Source organism: Phascolarctos cinereus, unplaced genomic scaffold (genome assembly GCF_003287225.1).
Source record: "Phascolarctos cinereus isolate Bilbo 61053 unplaced genomic scaffold, phaCin_HiC Scaffold_726;HRSCAF=1367, whole genome shotgun sequence".
NCBI lineage: Eukaryota > Metazoa > Chordata > Mammalia > Diprotodontia > Phascolarctidae > Phascolarctos > Phascolarctos cinereus.
In genome coordinates, this window is record NW_027556098.1 from 282,154,655 (window position 1) to 282,161,717 (window position 7,063).

Consider the following 7,063-nt stretch of genomic DNA (forward strand, 5'->3'; position numbering starts at 1 on the left):
ATTTGATCTAAACAATTATATGGGGACATTGCCATGGGGGAAAGGAAAGGGAAACAGGCATTGAAAAGAATAGATCATCTCTACCCTCTATACTTCATGCAACATCTATTAGCATGCTGTGAAGTAGGATGAAAAAACAAGATAGCTTAGATATAGCTTTGTATCAAATACCTAAATGGTAAGCTTGAGCTTCTTCCAGCTTCCATTCAGGAAAAGGTTGCCAGAAGACATATGGGGAGGACATAGCATGATGTGGGATTCAAGAATCACAACAACATCCATTTTTATGTTAAAATATTCTTTAGCAAAATACCTAACAGCCCTACTTCCTAGGAGATAAGGAATATAAAAATGTTACTTGGAACAATAGTTGAAATAAAAATGGGAATGTAGGCTCACTGGCTTTGTTTTTAATGTAGATAGTATCTAAACAAATCTCCTATTTCCTCAGAATCTTAAGATATAAGATGTCCCAAAAATCTTAGTTAGTTTTAAGCTTTAATAACTCCAGAATATAAATCCTGTGATCTTTACCCCCCCCAAAAAAATCACTTGAACATGTAATTCTTTTAATACTTTTATACATTAGCTTTGTGAATTTCAAAAAATGATTTTTAATTTTCAGTTCCACTTAAGGCTAGGATTACAAATGCATTTCTTTCAGGCACTATGCAAGACCTGGTGAAAGTTTTTACTGAGTTTGAAAGTCTGTTATAGCAGTGCACAGCACAAGGTGATTATGTTAAATCTTAACAAAAAATCAATATTTTAAATTTTTAAATAATTAACCTTTCAATTTTTTTGTAAATCTGTACCATTTGTACTTCTGAAGTTATTAAAACTCAAAACTGCACTAAGCCTTCTGGGACATCCTAGATGCCCTATTTTAGAACACTACCCAAGTGAGAAATGTTTTGCACATTAGCTTGGACTAGAGTGTTGTTTCAACCACATTCTTGACTCTCACTGGGGTTTGTATTTAAAGCCTGCCAGGTTAAGAGAACTTGGGCAGGTTATTTAAGTTCCATGGGCCTTGGTGTTTTTTAATCTGTCAAATGAGGGAACTGGAGTAGACGATCACCAAGGTCTCTTCCAAATCTACATCTAGAATGTAAAGCTGTTTCCCCAAGATGGCCCTTGTTCCATGACAATATTATCCCCCTATCTGAGAGAAAATGACCTGAGGCTGAAAGTATTTTATGGCCTTATGGTACATGTTTAGCTTGTTACTCGGGTTGTCAATATACCAGTGTTTGATAGGTTAGGCTGACATTTTATCCCAAAATTGAGTTGCATCTTTCCTATGTATGGTCTTACAGCTGGTTAATTTTCCAATTTGGAAAACCTACTTCTGATATTCTTGCAACTACTTCACAATTTACTCTTCTTCCTCAATTTGGGCTTCTGTATTGCTTTAAAGATTCTTTTGTCTATAATGTAATTTGTTTCCCAACCCTTTTATAAGTCACTTTGAAGGTCAATTTTAACTGGTTGTTGCTGATGGCAACTGTTTTAAGCCTGTCTCTTTTAAACATAGTGCTTTAATACTCTCTGTATGTTGAAAAAATATTGGCACTTTCCATTGAAAATAGTAGAGCAAGGTGAAAAGGGCCAAACTTCTTATGTATTCCTGAAAAATGCACTAAATAGAAGTACCAAAGAAAAGGAGAAAGCCTGCTAAAATTTACATGAGAGTTCTTAAAAGGCTGCCAAAACAGTTTGAAATATTAATCAGTTAAAACAGTATAGTTTTATTTACTACCTTAGCTTTGTCTACTACTTCCTAGGGTAGCAAGGAGTTTTCCACATACACCAACCCCCCAAATACAATACCTTTAGTTTGATACTACAGGTAAGGTCTAATCAAAACCCACACCATAGAAGCCACATCTAGGTGTGCAAGTCAGACCTGCTTATGTGAGAGCAAGTTGGAGGAGTGAACCAAATACAATAACAACTAGGGATGTTTAAGTTCCCAGAGATAGCTCAACATTACAATTATATTCAAACTCCCTCAGAAGCCTAGGGTAACTCTATTGATGGGAAACATACTCCCCTATTCACCACCCTATCCGATGAGTTTTAATGTCTATATAACCACTCATAAAGGATACTTTTAGATCTTAAACCTAACCATTTACATGATGATACAGCAAAAGCAATATTATAGACACTAATGTAACAAAACAAATACATAAGGAAGCAATACATCACAACACTCAGAAAAACCCATTCTACTAATGTATTTAGATATGGTGAAAATTGAACACACATGACTGCTTCTCTGCTTGCTGCTTGACCATTTAATCCTCTCCATTCTTCATTTAGAGAAATCTTCTTCTCTACTTGAATACAGTTTTTGCAAGCTCTTCTAATTAACTATTACCCTTAAAAAACATGTAGGAAGTGTGGACTCTTAATGTGAATATATCCCTTTAAGCCAGAGTTGTGAAATTCAAACTGACCTCCAGGCTATACAGACCAGTCCAGGCAGTTATTCAGTCACTTGCCGGCTGCTCTGTTTTCATCAGAAGGAATTTATATCATCACAGCTCAGGATGACTCTTTAAGACTGCTCCCCAGGATTTCCCCACAGCTATAAAGCACCCTCTACTTTTCCTTCTCAAGAAAGAGGTGTCAGCAGACACCATCAAGCCCTCATAAAAAACTTCACCTTTCTCTAACTCCAGGTGGTGCTAGAGGGCAATAGCTGTCAGTGAAACTCTTGGCCAATGAAGTCATTTATCTTTTGGAATATTAATGAATCTCAGCTGAAGCCCTCTCTCAGATGACTGCTTCTTACTGCCACACTGCAGGGTGAGCAGTTTATGAGCACTGCCCCACCTTCCATTTTTCCCTCTCAAGCTCTTCTTCCTTTCTTGCTGTCCTACCACTGATCCTGCTGTGTTTGCTCTTCCATCCCACCCTGGTGATTCTCAACCAGGCAGAGACTGTCCACAGACAAGAGAATGGAGAGGCAACTGATTAATAATAATTGCAACAATTTATATAGCACCTACCATATGCCAGGCATATGCTAACCACTTTGCAGACCTTTATGACAAATATAAGTTGTTATTATGGTTAATTAATGTGCCCTCTTTCCATTGAACCACTCTCCCTTCTAACTGGTTTGGGTAAACTGGGCAAAAGCAGCTTACTGGGATGTACCCTGAACAGCCCTTACTCCAAATATATTATATTTGTAATCTTTCCTCCCCTCTCACTATTATCACCATCAGTATCTCCTCTCTCATCCCCCAACATAGGTAGGAGCTGAAATCAACTTCATTATGGTCTTTTAGCATTATTTACTTCAATGAGAGCCATCCTTCAATTATCTACCCCATTCTTTTGTCTTCTTCCCTATACCCCAGGCTCTTTGGACATGACTTTCCTTCTGTGATTCGGCCAAACTGGCCTTCTCCTGGTTCCTCACACAGGACACAACACCATCTCTCCGCAAGCCTTTGCACTGTTTTACCTACAAGTCTAGACTGCATTGCCTCCTTACCTCTGCCTCACAGAATCACTCTTTAAGATACCATTTGTGGGAGCCAAGGAGGGCAGAGTAGAGGCAGCAACCCAGTCAAATTCTTCCAAAACATCTGTCTTTAAAATAATGTCTTAAATCAAATTTTGGAGCAGCAGAGCCAACCAAAGGTCAATGTGATTGATATTATCAATAGCTTAGAGAGCTGGTTTGAAAATCCACCCTTCTCTGATTTTACCCTACAAAATAGTTTCTTTAGAGTGCTATGGTCTTCGTCTTCTTTTTAAACATTATGCTTCTGCCAAGGCCTTCTTAGAGCTCTGTCCCTAGCTTAGAGTACCCTAGGGTGTTTCTTTAGCAAAGGTCCAGTTATGACATGGAGACTTGGAATCTTAATCCCTTTGTGGTCACCATAAGTGTTATAGTGGGATAAAATACTGAGTAGTTACATCTAGATAACAATTTATTTAGCAATGTATGTGGCTGCAGAAACAAATCATGTCCAAGGCTTTTGGTGGCCAAGGACCCTGACCATTGGTTTCTCCATAGCTAATATGTAATTTGGAGGGAGTGAAAAATAGGAAAAACAGGATTATAGGAACTGAGACTCCTGGTTTCTTATTGGTGGAGAGGATTGGGAGACACTGAGGTGAGAGGAAGATGGATGGTATTGTGACATTCCTTAAATTGAATAACAGTTGGAAGGTGGAGTAATCTTGTGACTTCTCCAAAATTAGATGACTTCCAAGAAGTTGAAACTTTACTTCATAAAATGGTGGGTAAGGGTAAAATGGAGTCACTAAGACTATTTTAATGTAACATATCCTCTTCATCTCAAAATCCCTTCACATACTTCACACTCTCCTTTTCTTCAGTGTTTGATGTGGGGGTGACCATGTTCTTCTCCAAGGTCAACTCTTCTATGTATTTCCTTGATTCGATACCCTTCCTTCTCCAGCAGAATGCCCCTTTTAATCATTCTCTTCTCTAGTATTCAATCTCTCCCTTTCCATTGACTCCTTCCCTACTGCCTTCAACATGTCCAAATCTCCCTGTACTCACAAATTATCATGCTATAACTTTCCTCCCTTTCTCAGCCAAACTTGCAGGGGAAAACAAAACAAAACAATTTGCTTGTTGCTTCCAATATTCAACCCTTTGGAGAAGATACTTTTAATTGGATTACAAAGTTGGAAGCCGTATTTCAAAGTTACCAGATTGCAGAGTTACCAAGGATTCCTTAATTGCCAAATCCAACTCTGTAGTTGTTCAGCCATTCAGTCGTGTCCAACTCTTCGCCACCCCATCGACCATCACATACCAGGTCCTTCTATCCTCTACTATCTCTCAAAGTCTGTCCAAGTTCATGTTCATTGTTCCTATGACACTACCTATCTCATCCTCTGCCTTCCCCTTTTCTTTTTGCATTCAATCTTTCCCAGCATCAGGGTCTTTTCCAATGAGTCCTGTCTTCTTATCATGTGGCCAAAGTATTTAAGTTTCAGCTTCAGTATTTGACTTTCCAGTTAATACTATAAATTAATTTCTTTTAGTATTGACTGATTTGATCTTCTTGCTGTCCAAGGGATTCTCAAAAGTTTTCTCCACCACCACAATTTGAAAGCATTGATTCTGCAGCATTCAGTTTTCCTTATGTAGTTGAACTCTCACAGCCATACACTGCTACTGGAAAAACCATAGCTTTGACTATACAGACCTCTGTTGGCAAGGTGACATTTCTGCTTTTTAGTACACTGTCCAGATTTGCCTCAACTTTCCTTCCAAAGAACAAGCATCTTTTAATTTCATGGCTGTAGTCACCAACCACAGTTATCTTTGAGCCCAATAATATACAATCCTGACACTGCTTCCATTTCTTCTCCCTCTAGGAGCTCTGGAATTTGGCTATAATATTCATGGGAATTTTCATTTTGGGGTGTTTTTCAGAATATGATCAGTGGATTCTTTTAATTTCTACTTTACCCTGTTCTAGGATGTCAGAGCAGTTTTCCTTGATCATTTCTTGAAATAAGATGTCTAGGCTCTTTCTAGTATTACTATTATTATCATCATTATGGCTTTCAGGTAGCCCAATAATTTAAAACAAACCAAAAACCTCTCCTGAATCTATTTTTCAGGTCAGTTGTTTTTCCAATTAGATATTTCACATTTTCTTCTACTTTTTTTTTTTTGGCTAGGCAATGGGGTTAAGTGACTTGCCCAGGGTCACACAGCTAGTAAGTGTTATGTGTCTGAGGCCGGATTTGAACTCAGGTCCTACTGAATCCAGGACCAGTGGTCTATCCTCTGCCACCTAGATGCCCCCATTTTCTTTTATTTTTACAATTCTTTCAATTTTGTTTTATTATTTCTTAATGTCTCATGAAGTCATTAGCTTCCACTTACCAAATTCTAAATTTAAAGGAATTATTTTCTTCAGTGAACTTTTCTACTTCCTTTTCCATTTGGCCAATTTTACTTTTTAAGGAGTTCTTTTCTTCAGTGAATTTTTGTTCATCTTTTTCCACTTGGCCAATTCTTCTTTTTAAGGCTTACTTCTCTTTAGTGGATTTTTGTGCTTTATTTACCATTTGGCTTGTTTTGTTTTTTAAAGTATTATTTTCTTCAATTTTTGTGCCTTATTTTTGTAACATTTATTTAGTATCTTATTTTCCTTAGTTACATATAAAAAACAATTTTTACATTTTTTTTTAAACCTTAAGGTCCAAATTCTCTCCCTTCCGCCCTCCCCACTCCCCCTCATTGGGAAGGCAAGCAATTTCATATACATTACATATGTGTAGTCATTCAAAACACTTCCATGATAGTCATGCTGTGAAAGAAAATATAGACCAAAAAAATCCTCAAAAATATAAAGAAAGCAAATGAAGTATGCTTCAATCTGTATTCAGACACCATCAGTTCTTTCTCTAGGGATGGATAGCATTTTTCATCATAAATCCTTCAGAGTTGTCTTGGATCATTGTATTGCTGAGAATAGCTAAGTTATTCACAGCTGACCATCTTACAATATTGCTGTTACTTTGTACACAATACATTTCACTTTGCATTAGCTTATGTGAGTCTTTCCAGGTTTTTCTGAGAGCACCTGTTCATAATTTTTTATACCACAATAGTATTCCATCATAATCACATACCACAACCTGTTCAGCCATTCCCAATTGATGGCCAACCCCTCCCTCAATTTCCAATTCTTTGGCATGAGAAAAAAGCTACTATAAATATTTTTGTACATATAGATCCTTTTCCTTTTTTGCTTTTTATCTCTTTTGGGATACAGACCTAGCAGTGGTATTGCTAGGTCAAAGAGTATGCATGTGCTATAACCCTTTGGGAATAGTTCCAAATTGCTCTATAGAATGGTTGAATCAGTTCACAACTCCACCAACAGGGCATTAATGTCCCACTTTCCCCACATCCCTTCCATTTGTTATTTTTCTTTTCTGTCCTATTAACCAATCTAATAGGTTTGAGGCAGTACCTCAGAATTGCTTCAATTTGCATTTCTCCAATCAATAGTGAGTTAGAATTTTTTTTTTATATGGCCAT